The sequence below is a fragment of the Ambystoma mexicanum genome, chromosome 8, assembly GCF_040938575.1.
Source record: "Ambystoma mexicanum isolate Mex_15411 chromosome 8, UKY_AmexF1_1, whole genome shotgun sequence".
In the NCBI taxonomy this organism is placed as follows: Eukaryota; Metazoa; Chordata; class Amphibia; order Caudata; family Ambystomatidae; genus Ambystoma; species Ambystoma mexicanum.
Window position 1 is genome coordinate 1,068,014,767 of NC_090929.1, and position 13,145 is coordinate 1,068,027,911.

Here is a 13,145-nt window from a genome sequence, read left to right on the forward strand (position 1 = left end):
TTTCTTTTTCTTACAGCCATCTAAACCCACCCACAGTGGCCTGTGGCCAGAAGGCGTGCAGCATGGCCTTTGGATGTGCCATGCCCATGCCTCCAAAACCATCTATAATGGGCATTGTCCAGGGCATGCAGCCATGGCAAATGGCCGTATGTGCCTCAAGCTGAGCAGTATGGCCTTTTCCCATGTACGGTCTCCCCAAGCTATTCAATTGCCACCTGGCTTTGTATTGACTTCATGTTTTTTTTCATACTTGCTATGTCTGGTTATTGTGTGTTATATAGGGGGCTTCAAAGTGGTCTGTGCTACACTACCAGCTACCTACATTAACACATTCACATTCTTTGTTCTAACATAGGGTATGTACACCAATTAAGCCACCCACACAAGGCAATCTAACACTTCTCCCAACAGGCTGGATTATTGCAACAGCCGCTTTCTAAATCTGACTGCTTCTACTCTCCGCCCTCTGCAACTCATCCAGAACAGGACTGCGAGACTTGTCCTTGGCCTTAGGCCCAGGGATCGTATCTCTCCAGGACTGAAATTTCTGCACTGGCTCCCATTGGCTGCGAGGATTATGTTCAAAAACCTCTGCATCGTCCACAAGGCCTTCTGGGGCCTGGGGCCTCAATACTTTCAACTCTCTCTCCCTAAATACCTTCCTTCTCGAGCTCTTCGCTCATCTACCTCAAACTCCATCAGGATCAGTCGCTTCTCCAAGCAGCGTGTTGGTGGTAGATCTCTTTCTTCGGCTGGGGCCTCCCTCTGGAACAGCCTCCTTGCCTCCCTAAAACTTGAGGAGAATCATCCTCGGTTCTGGAAGAACCTCAAAACCTTTCTCTTTGCTTCTGCTTTTTCTCCTACTCTCCCTTGCTGACTTCCTGTTCTCCTACTCTCCCTTGCTGACTTCCTGGCTGACATTGAAATTGCACTGGTTCCTGGTTACCCTCTGATCTCGGGCCCAGGTCCCCTCCCCCGGCAGTCGCACTCCTGCACTGCCTTCCCGGCAACCCCCGCACTTGGGGACTGTTTTCTGTATCCCTACAGTCCCACTACCAGCACTTGACACCTGATGTCAGCACTTACCCTTGCACTTGCCACCTGCTGGCCGTACTTTTACTTATTGTTTATTTTGTTTTTCTTCTTATCCCATGTACTGTACTGTCCTCTCCCCCATCCCCTCCTCCCTCCCCTTCCCATGCACTTGCGCGATCTGAATGACACCTGGCCTAGTAGGATGGCTGTCTGTCCTCCCTTTGTTCCCCTCCCTTGCCTCGTCGCGCCTTAAAACACTTGTGTATAGGTGCGTTTTAAATGCCACATCATATCATAACAGACATCACACACGCAAAATTACTCTTCTACAATGAACTGAACACAGACCCTGCCAAGGCATCCTAGAACCACGCCACACAGTGCTGCCCTCTAGACACAAATGTTTCCCCACTAACTCAAGCCCCTCTCTTTCTAATCCACCAGCAGTGCTTTAAGTGGTGATGAGAAATCGACAGGTGGGCTATTATGCATTGTGATTCAATATTTGGGGGCAGGTACTAAAAAGGGTCCTCAAATCCTAAGTAGGGAATAAAGCTTTAAACGAGTGCAATAAAAGGTGTGACCTAACAGAGCCAATAAAGTTTACATACGTGCAATGAAAGAGCAAAAAGTCTTGTTAAAAAGATATCCATAAATATGGTTAATGTGTGTAAACATTTCAACCAAAATAAATATATTAAAAAATGAAACAGAACATCAAAGAAAAAGGGGTCGGTACATCATGTAAGCCCACACGTCCTCTGAAAAAAAATCATTATTTCTGCATACTAATTAAAGGCATTCTAATGATAATACTTTAATACAATGTATGGCAAAAATCAAACACGGTATTCTCTTATTATTTCCTGTTTGAAAAGTACCTAATTTCACATTTCTTTTACTGATGTTGTGATTCTAAACATTACTGAAGGTGACATATACTGGCAAAGAACAGTATCGCCAAGCATATTTTCAAAGACATTTGGAGGTCAGTTTGGAGCGCCCTGGAAGAGCCCTAGCTCAAGTGCTATATTTGGAGACTGCCAGGGCTAAGCCGTGGCTAGTCCTGGCCCACTTAAAGCCCTGTCCACCATAGTACCTGGAGCCCATGCAGCGAACACTTGTGCACAGTATAAATCCCAACAACATAACAAAACACCAGTGCAGCTAGAGATGTGGTATCCAAGTACTGCAGTGATGACCTCAGTGGAGGGCGCATGTAGGCGTGGCAAACCATTACAATGCCACAGTAACAAAATAACACATTGTTAGAGTTAGTTTCAGCTCTGCAGGAGTTCTAATGAAAAAGGCATGGGCGGACAAAACATGTACTTTCTATACAAGAGAGCATGTTTAATGATACGGGAGACGGTACTGTATTCGGGTAAACGGAGGGCACTCAACATTGAAAAATCAATCATAAAAGTGACAGGTTGACACAAAGCCAGGATGGCCACTATCAATGTCACGAAAACAGTGTGTGATGCACTGCGGCTTATTTTCGCCCATGTGCATCAAATCGGTAAAACATTTTACCACATGCCAGAACCCGCCCATACTTCTTTGTCAAATTTACCCACGGGATGGATAGAGCTTCTAAAAAATTCCAAACGGCGAAGTCGTGTCTCTTTAAGAAGGGAAACGGCCCGTCAATAAGCAGGCGGCGCGCGCTTCACCGTGCCAGCCGCACAGACCGATCACTAGACGTGCGCGCAGGCGGTCTGTATTGGGCGTGCAATGATAAGGGAAGCTTGCACCTGCCGCCCGGTGCTAATTTCCCAGCTTGGACACGCGTTGCACGCACCGTTCGTGGGAGACGCGCCTGCTGCTGCTGTTTCAACAATGATTTTTAGAAAGTGGATTTTATCCTGACTGGCTTCTCTACGATCCGTGAGAGAGTTGGATCAGTAAAACTGGGAAGACGAAGAGGCAAGTGGGAGTTTTCAATCCACTGGACCAGCTGAATACGCTGCCTCCCTTGTAACAGGTACCTGAGAAAATGTGTGCAGGATGTGAGTTTTTGTAGCGACATCGCTGTGTAAGCTCTCTTCTATGGGTAATGTACATGTCCGCTTTTTGTATAGCGCGTAGCTGGCTTCTAAGCGCTTTCAGTATTTGGCACGTCGTTTGTTAGGCACGGCGGTGTAACACTATGGTAGTGAGCTCGCTTGCGAGGCGCCATCGCAAAAGCATCACCGTGGGACGATCTGCCACGACATCACTGAGGAAAGATCTGTCGTGAGACACCAACGTATACACATCGTGGGGACAGCTCTTCTGTGATTCTGTCCAAGAAACACCACTCTTGTGAGATCCTTGAGTTGTTACACACCACTGAAGAAACATCACTCTTGTGAAATCCTTGAGTTGTTGCACACCACTGAAGAAACATCGCTCTTGTGAGATTCTTGAGTTGTTGCACACCCCTGAAGAAAAAAGTTACACACCCCTGAAGAAACATCACTCTTGTGTGATCCTTGAGTTGTTACACACCACTGAAGAAACATAACTCTTGTGAGATCCTTGAGTTGTTGCACACCCCTGAAGAAACATCACTCTTGTGTGATCCTTGAGTTGTTACACACCACTGAAGAAACATCACTGTGGAGAGTCCCGTAGACACCAGGCGCCTGTAAATATATCGCAGTGATCGCATCTGTTGTAAGACAGACCTGCAAACACATCACTGTGGTGAGCCCTCCTTTGCGACACCACGGCCAGGGACGATGGCAGGGCCTTTCAACTTTTTCAGTTGAAGGGCCTGGGGCGCAGAGGGGGGGCATCCCCCGTGTTGCCAGTCAGCAGTGTCTGTTAACACAGCAATATATTCCTTTCTATATTACTTTCGTGCTTGGCTTTAAATGTGTGCTTTGCAGCGCTCGCCTTACAAGCTGTGTTTGCTGAAGCCCTTCCAGCTGTCACTTCCCTCAGAGTATACTGAAGTATTATCACCTCGTGGCCTTTTAACACCAGTGCCTCCACATCAACCACTTGCTAACAAAGAAAGATGTACAGATTTTCAGTTGCCGTATAGTGTTTCATCTCACTGCCTGCTGCATTTCTTTGTCTCCATTATAATGCATGCACCCCACCAGGCTCGTTTGCACTCTAAGCAAGGGAGACCCCAACCATTATGTAAAATGGGCCCCCAAACATCTTCAGCCACACCAGCAGACACATTACAATCACTGAGGTGAGATTGCGTGTGAGATAACACTGCAGAAACATCACTGTGGTGACATGTCATAAGCGAGACTATTGCAGGAACAGGACTTCAGTGATGGGTCTCACAAGACACCATTACAGAAATATCACTGTTTTTCATTTTTTTCCCCTGTTTTCTTTTTTTAAAATAATTATTTGTTTATTATTTTTTTTTCTATGTTATTGTGTTTATGACAGTAAAACAATAAAATTAAAATAAAGCAATGAAATATCACTGTACTAAGATCTAGTGGCACTGCGGCAGAAACACGCCTGTGGTAAAATCTCTTATGAGACACTAGTGTTAAAGGACAGCTTTGTTAATTGTTGCGACAATATAGACCACTTTTCCTTTTTTGTACGTTTCGCAAGTTTTAACCACATTGCTGCAGCTGAACTCTGCGTCAAACGTCATTGGTTCCAAAACAGCGGATTCTGCTCTTTATCCTTCTAAGGTCTGTGTACATAAACGCATATGGGTTGTCTAATACCAAGTGGCGGCTGGTGAATTCTTTAACTGGAGGGGTGTAAATATATGCCCCAGATATGCTACATTGAGTGTAGCGAGGGAGCCCGTACCAATAAAGGAAGAATCTTCCCGAAAGAAAATAAAAAAATTGAATTAAAATGGTCCATTTTAGAGCACACCTTTTAGAAAAATTGGCTAAAAAGCCAGTTTGCAATTGGTGTTGTAGGGTAACTCCTGAACAAAGCCAATAAATGCAAGTCACCAACATGCACAGGAGCATTTCTCCAACACATTTTCATGATGCCTTTTACCTCAATATGTGCCAGTATAAAACATTTTCACACTGGCTGTGCCCATACATTTCCATACTGACTGCACCCTTATAACCTATTATGCCCATATAAGAAAATACCCATGTTTGCTTTGCGCATAATGCCAGTAATGATACTATAAGAAAACATGCCCATGTTTGTTATGCCAGTATGTGGCAGTATCCCCATGTAAGCACATACTCCAGTTGGCTTTACCATTAAAGATGTATGCCAAAGTATGAACATATGTCCATACTGGCTGTACTAAAATGCCTGTTGAGCTACATAATAACACGTATCGTGCTTTCTTTACCAAAGATGCCCAATACAAAATGTCATACTACAATAAGAAATGACTAGATTGGCTGCATTGAAATGCCAGTCTAGCTACATAATAACACTTATCATGCTTGCTTTATCAAGCATGCCCAGTTCAAAATGCCATGCCTGCCCCATGGTGCGCAAGCCGCTTGCACTGAGACCTAATCACATTAATGATGAATGTGATCGTGTGTGTTTGTGAGGGGGCTCAAGGGGCAGATGTGTGTCAGGTGCTGGGGTCCCAAGGTACAGCCATGGCCCCTGAGCCCCGAGCGCCTCACAGGCACACATTCATTGTGTGCGTGCAAGCTGTTGGTTGTCCCAGTCATGGTATTTTTTACTCTGCATCTATCAGATGTCCATTAATAAATGGCATTCCTTCCCTTATTGCCCTCCAGTGCCTCAAATGCACAGGTAACCAATTATGTGTACATGCGAGGCGCTGGAGGCCTAGGGGTTCAGGCTTGACAGTGCATGTGAGACGCTAGGAATCCCAGCAGAATGGGCCTTTACTGGGCATACCCAGTAAAAAATGTCATGCCTGCCCCCGGGGTCCCAGTGCCTCACAAGCACACAATGAATGTGTTTGTGCGTATGCGAGGTGCGTGGGGGGCATAGGGGTCAGGCATGGTATTTTTTACTAGACATCTATCATAGATGCCCAGTAAAGAAAATGACATGCCTGTCCCCTAGGTCCCGAGCTCCTCACACACGGACACAAGCAATGTGGTTATGTGTGTATGCCAGGCACTGGGGAACCAGGGGGCGGGCATGGTATTTTTTACTGGACATCTCTCATAGATGTCCAGTAAAAAAATACAATGTCTGTCCCTTGGGCTCCACAGCACCTAACACACACATAAAATCAATGTGATTATGTGTGTATGCGAGGTGCTAGGGTGCCCAGGGAGCATGCATGCTCTTTTTGACTAGATGTCTATGATAGATGTCCAGTAAAAAAATCCATCCCTGCCCCCTAGACCCCACAATGGCAAACATATGCACACAATCAAAGTGATTATGTGTGTATTCAAGGTGCTGAGAGGTCCATGGGGGCAGGCATGGTATTTTTTTACTAGACATCTATCATAGATGTCCAGTAAAAAAATACCATCCCTGTCCCCTCGGCCCCACAGCACCTCAGAAGGAGAACCTATTTTGGCCAGTGGGAGGTTGTGCAACAAAGGCATTTTTAAAATGCCTTTGTTGTACAAACCTCCTTCCCTCACTCGCCAAAATCAGCCAGACCAGCACAAACACACACACACAAACTTAAACAACATGCACACAGCAAGCCCTCTGTCTCATTCACATGAGCACCCATCATATACTCACTCATAACACAAGCATACACACATCCATACACATATTTAAATAATAAATAAATGAACATACAAACACACACATTTAGGCAACATACACACAGCAAGCACTCTCTGTCTCATTCACATGAGCACCCATCATATACTCACTCATAACACAAGCATACACACATCCATACACATATTTAAATAACAAATAAATGAACATACAAGCGCACTAATTTACACAACATACACACAGCAAGCACTCTCTGTCTCATTCAAACGAGCATCCATCATGCACTCAGTCATAACACAAGCATACACGCATCCATACACACATTTTAATAAATAAATGAACATACAGGCACACACATTTACACAACAAGCACACATCAAGTACACTCTCATTCACACCAGCATCCATCATCATACATTCACCTAAGAACACAAACATGCACGCATCCATACACATAATTTAAATTAAAAAATACATGAACATAAACAAACGTACCTCCTGCCGTGGGTCTTTCCATTCCAGCGCTCCAGCCCCTGTTAGCATGAACAGGAATCTGGAAGCTTCTCACACATGCGTGCAGGGTCCTGAGTTTCAGTGACGAGAGGCCCCGCTCCAGCCAGCTTTGTCTGTATGTGCGAGGAGGCGCAGGAGCGTCCCCTTGCACATACAGATATGCAGTTCCACAGCAAGCATTTTCAATGAGCTATGCAAGGGTGGGGAAGCAAAATGCTTTGGACAAGCACAAACACACTCATGGCTCATTGAGCTTGCTGGCTAGGGAACTAAACTGTGAAAGGGAAACAATGTTTCTCTTTGACAGTTCAGAGCACCCCCTCAGCTGAAAAAGCAGCTGAGGGAGCACTCAATGTTTTACTTGGCTGGTTCCTCCATAATGGACAAGAGGGGGCCAAGATCCAATGGGTTGACGCCCCTCGCCTATTATGGATGAACTGCCCCTGCTAAAAAGATCCATTTGTGTATTTTAAAGAAGGCATGGTATCAAACAGTGAATACAGACACAAGTGATCACAGTTTAAGGATGTTTATTGAACTTCAATAGGTTGGTTGAACACCTATCTAAACCTAAATCTAAGGATGGGTGCAAGGTTCGACCATTAAAATATAATAATGCAGTCCTAGTCGAGTCTCTGTCAAAATAAAAGGGCCTATACTAATAATGCTATTGCCAATCCTACTTCTAAATACAAAATGGTTTGGGACAATAGCGTATGCAAAAAGAAAAGTGTTCAAGAAATAATGTCAGGATAGTTGAGCAGTTGGCTTCCCTTCCCCGCATTTTCAGCACAGGGTAAGGTGGCAGGTTCAAGCTTCGCACAAACTCTGTCTTCTCTGCCACGAGGATACAGCATAAGTACCAGGGCCTTCTGCCAAAGTCTCTTTCCCAAATACAGTATTTTACTGCAGAATCCTGTCGGAACAAACAAGCACTAAAGTTCCTTTCTTATCAGGATTTTCATATTCACAAGCTTTCAGTGTTCATCATGGGTCTCCCTCCTTCAAGCTCGGACCAATTTTTATCACAATGTTCACATTTGGTCTCCATTAATCGGGCTCGGACCATAGGTCTCCCTCGTTCGGGCTCAGATCCCTTTTATCAAAATGTTCTCAATGGGTTTCCCTCATTCAGGTTTGGACCATGGGACCATGGAGCTCCATCGTTCAGGCATGAATCCCTTTATCACAATGTTCTCAATTGGTCTCCCTCATCCGGGCTCGGACCATGTAATTTCACTTTCCATGTTTTCCTTTTGATATAAAAAAATCAAAGATTTTCGAATGTGTGATGCGTTTCGCTTAAATCGTCAAAGGACCACTTTGATACACTTCACACAATGTTCTTGCCAATCTTCTACTTTAGTGTCTACCACTTCTTGGCTGGATATCTTACAGAGACCTTCGATTGTGCACCCTTGTGGAGCTGGACCACTCTGTTACTGATATTGTATCTTTTCCTTTAATGTTCATTTATCAGCAATTAAGCTTTCCTCCCGTCTTTCATCACACACTTTTCAATCTTCATTCTTGCACTCTTCACAGGTGTAACGGGGGCCCCCGCAGCCCCGGCGATGGAGGAGGCCCACCAGCTCATGTCCTGGAGGGGGCCCAACCGGGAGAAGAAAAAAAGAAGAAAAAAAGTTTTACTTTTTTATATTTTTGAATTCACCCTGCATTCATAATGAAATAATTTCTTTAACAGAAATAATTTATTTATGAAGGCAGAGTGACTACAAAAAGAAGCTTTCTTTTTGAAGTCCTAGGGCTCCCCCACCCCATGACATGGAAGACCCTAGGCTGGAGGCCTCCGTGTCATGGGGTGAGGGGAGCCCTATGACCTAAAAAAGAAATAGTTTATTTTTAAGTCACTCTGCCTTCATAAATACATTATTTCCGTTATGGTTCGGTCCTTAACGGAAATAATTTCTTTATGAAGTCAGAGTGACCTGTGTGAGTGTGTGGTGAAAGGGTGCACACTTAAATGTATAGGTGGCTGCCTGTGAGTGTATTGTGAAAGGGTGCACACTAATGTATGGGTGGCTGGGTGTGTGTGTGTGGGTGTTCTGTGAAAGGGTGCACACTTAAATGTATGGGTGGCTTTATGGGTGTGCCTGTATGGTGAAAGGGTGCACACCTAAATGTATATGTGGCTGCCTGTGTGAGTGTATGGTGAAAGGGTGCACACTTAAATGTATGGGTGGGTGCCTGGGTGTGTGTGCCTGTATGGTGGATGGCTGCCTGGGTGTGCCTGTATGGTAAAAGATTGCACACTTAAATGTATGGATGGCTGGGTGTGCATGAGTGTATATGGTGAATAGTGTGTGTGCTTGTGTTCAGGGGTGTAACAAAACCTACATTTAGGAGGGCTAACCCTTCAAATGTTGGGAGAGGCGCTAACTTCATGGGCGGTGGGGGAGGGGCAAACCTATTTGTGTGGGGGCATCAAACTTCTTTACACACTTTAATGAGACTATTCTAGTGCAGCTTCAAGGTTACAAGCAGTTAACTCTCTCCCTTAAGTCACAGTCAATCATACCATCCTGCTCAACTGCTTTCGTGATAACCTGGGCATCACTGATCAGGCTCTGGCCTGGCTTACCTCTTTCGTTTTTGGTCTACCCTCCCAGGTCCAACTTGGAACCTTCCGTCCCTCTATCTCCCTTGCTACCTGCGGTGTCCCCCAGGGAACCTCTCACCCTGGCTCTTTAACCAATACCTGGCAACTCTCGCCCACGCATTGCCATTTTCTGTTCAAACTTCCCCTGCTATGCTGAAGACACTTAAATCATTTTCAGGCTTCCCTCAGCCACCTCTTCTCCTTCTCTCATCTTTGACTGCCTATCTGCCACTCAGGATTGGTGTGCCGCCAACAATCTCTGCTTGAATGCCAACAAGACTGAGATCCTCCTCATCGGCACACCTTCACCCTCCTTTCCTGTCACTCTCTGGCCGGCCTTCCTTGGCCCTCCAATCTACCCTCAGCTGCGAGTCCAAGAACTTCGGGATAATCTTTGACTCCACGCTTTCCTTCTCTGCTCATATCTCTGATGTCTCAAACAAGTCAAAATTCCTTCTGCACCTCCTCAGAGGTACTCTGCCTTTCCTCTCCTTCCCCCAGAAGCTCACTGTCTCTCGAGCCCTGGTTCTCTCAAGGTTGGACTATTGCAACAGCCTATTTCTAAATCTACCTGCTTCTACTCTACGCCTTTTGCAACTGATCCAGAACAGGACTGCAAGACTTGGCCTTTGCCTCAAGCCCTGGGATCGTATCTCTCCAGGACTGAAATCTCTTCACTAGCTCCCAGTGGATGGATGCAAGGATTAAATTCAAGACCCTTTGCATTGTCCACAAGGCTTTCTGGGGCCTGGGTCCTAAATACCTTCAGCTGTCCCTCTGTGAATACCTTCCCACCCTAGCCTTTCGCTCCTCCACCTCTAACTCCCTCAGGGTAAGTCATTTTTATAAGAAATTAGCTGGGGGAAGATTTCTGTCTTCCTCTGGGGCCTCCCTCTGGAACAGCCTCCCTGCCACTCTGAAAATTGAGGAGAACCATGTCCGGTTCCGGAAGCACCTCAAGACCTTCCTCTTTGCTTCTACTTTCTCTCCTCCTCTCCCCTGTTGATATGTTCTGTCTCGGCATAGTGCACCTGGTCTCCCTCTGTCTTTAGGGCCCAGGTACCGGCTCTCCCTGCCACCCACCCGCACTGCCTGCGGGCAATCGATTGCACTGTGGTCTGTATTTGTAACCCTACAGCCCCCCCCTTTCTTTGTCTGCACTTATTCAGACACAACCTGTCTGTTGCCTTATTCCTAGCACTTGCCACTTGCTGGCTGCACTACCACCGTTTGTTATTTTTTGTTATTTATTTATTTAGTCATGTTTTATTTACATATTCTTATTTTTGCTCAGCACTTTCCACCTCTTCCCCTTCCTTGCACTTACCCCTCTCCCTCCCCCATGCACTTGCTCGTTCTCAATGTCACTGGGCCTAGTAAGATCATTGTTTTGTTCTCCCTTGTTCCCCTACCCTGCCTCGTCGCGCTCTGAAATATTTGTGTACGAGCGCGATACAAATAAAATATCAATCGATCAATAAAAAGCACCCACTTATGGACTGCTGTGAGAATGAGCGGTCTCTTGCTCCCTCTCTACCCTTCCAATCACTCCCATGGCATGCAAGTACTAAACCCACATCAGGATTTCAATTGCCTAAAAAATGTGCCATTTGAATGCAGGTACTAACAGTGAAATGCTTTATGTTAGAAATTGCTGGGCCTTTGTTAAAAGCGAAACCCAGGTGCCGTCTAACATCTGTGTCCTATTCTGCCCAGCAACTGCTCTGAAGGTCAGCCAGGTCGAGTCAGGGAGGGGGGAGTGCTGAAGCCCAGTCAACTCAATGGTGTTGCGCCACTACTTGTGTTTAATTGGAAAGGTCGGTTGGCAAAGCAAACCAAGAGTAGAACGATGCGCTTGCACCATAAATTAGGTAAACGGGGGGCTGCAGTGGACTGGATGTTGAGGATACCTTGCCCAGGTATACCACTGTGGAATACGAGACAAAGAAAGGGGGTGTTTCCAGTATTGCTGCGCCGACACCAAAAGATACTACAAACTGCTACAATTGCAGGTTTATTGTGGTTTGAAAACAGCCTGACACGTGTTTCGAGCGATTCTTGCTCTTCATCTGAGGCTGATGGGTTTATACATAATACATTTAAGCAGAAAAAATTAAACGTGCAAACAATTATGTATCATTGCGAAATTAATTGAAAAAAACATAAATTGCATGTAGAAGTGGGGGAGAAAACAAGAGGAGTTGGCATACCAACACAGCCCCGTACCCAATATATACGTTTAGACGAAACACATGGAGGGGCAGGACGACAAAAAACAAAAAAATTTTTGGGAAATATCCATATAACAACAATAATCAAAAAAGTCCAATTAAACACGTAAAAATTGGGGGGGAGAGGGAAAAATTCAATAAAAATTCATTTGTACCATACCATTCCATTTTGATTGCAATTGTTGTTGATACATACGTGATTATAATTGAGGGGTCCCGGTTGGGATTAAAGAGATTTATAGGCGGAGAATAGAGAAAGAAAAAAGAAGAGGGGAAAAGGAACAGAGCAAAGCTATTAGAGCATTGTTAACACAGGCTTTTGAGGTATGAAATGACCAATTGGCTAAGATAGACAGCGCTAAAAGATACCTTAAAGTTGTTTAGACGAAGCCATGGCTTGCAAGTGTTATTTCTGTTAGAATACAATGAGAAAAAGGAGGATTGGTATGTTTACATGCTTGCTATACTTAAAGTGAAAGTAGTGTCCCAGTGTTAACTATCAATTCTAACATACCTTATTAATTCTATAGCTTCACTGTTGCGGAAATCTCTTCAGTGAAGAGTTTGGACTGCGCAATTTCAATGAAGGAACATCCATTGGGGAATCCCAGTAAGGAATAGGTAGAAGGAGAGCAAAAGAGAAAAGGGATAAAAGAGTACAAATTAGAAAGCTTTTCACATGGCGCGTGCCTTCAACCATGCCTCTGGTGCTTAATTGACTAAGTGTGCTCATTCCAATATGACTGTAGACTTAGGGACTGTATGCAATTAACTCATCCTGGTGGTCTAAAATGACGGAACGGAACGAGCCCCTCTCGCGCGTCTGCTCCTGGTGACTCTTGATATTTTGTGCAAACTCAATGGGAGGAGTCTAAGCGCCGGCAGCGTCCGCGGGCGGACTCGCCATCTTGAAGCAGTGTTATTGCTGCCGGCGTGTAAAGGGAATGCCCCGGACATAAGACATTTCCCAGATACTGATTAAACTGTGAGCATTGGGCGCAAGGCAAGGACTAATAAGAATACACAGTCTGATAATTACAATTGTTGCGAAAATTTCTTGGGATTGTCGGCCTAATTATATAAGTAGGAAGAAATACATATAATAGTGTGAAAAGGATAAT

At 45.0% G+C, this 13,145-nt stretch overlaps 1 long non-coding RNA gene across 1 annotated transcript in view; it reads left to right on the plus strand.

The window, feature by feature from the left end:
• Positions 1-2,688: 2,688 nt before the first annotated feature.
• Positions 2,689-13,145, plus strand: part of LOC138472730 (uncharacterized) — a 154,532-nt gene continuing 144,075 nt past the window's right edge. The window contains exon 1 of the long non-coding RNA XR_011268668.1: positions 2,689-3,022. This is a non-coding gene — a long non-coding RNA (uncharacterized lncRNA). The remainder of the gene's footprint in view (positions 3,023-13,145) is intronic.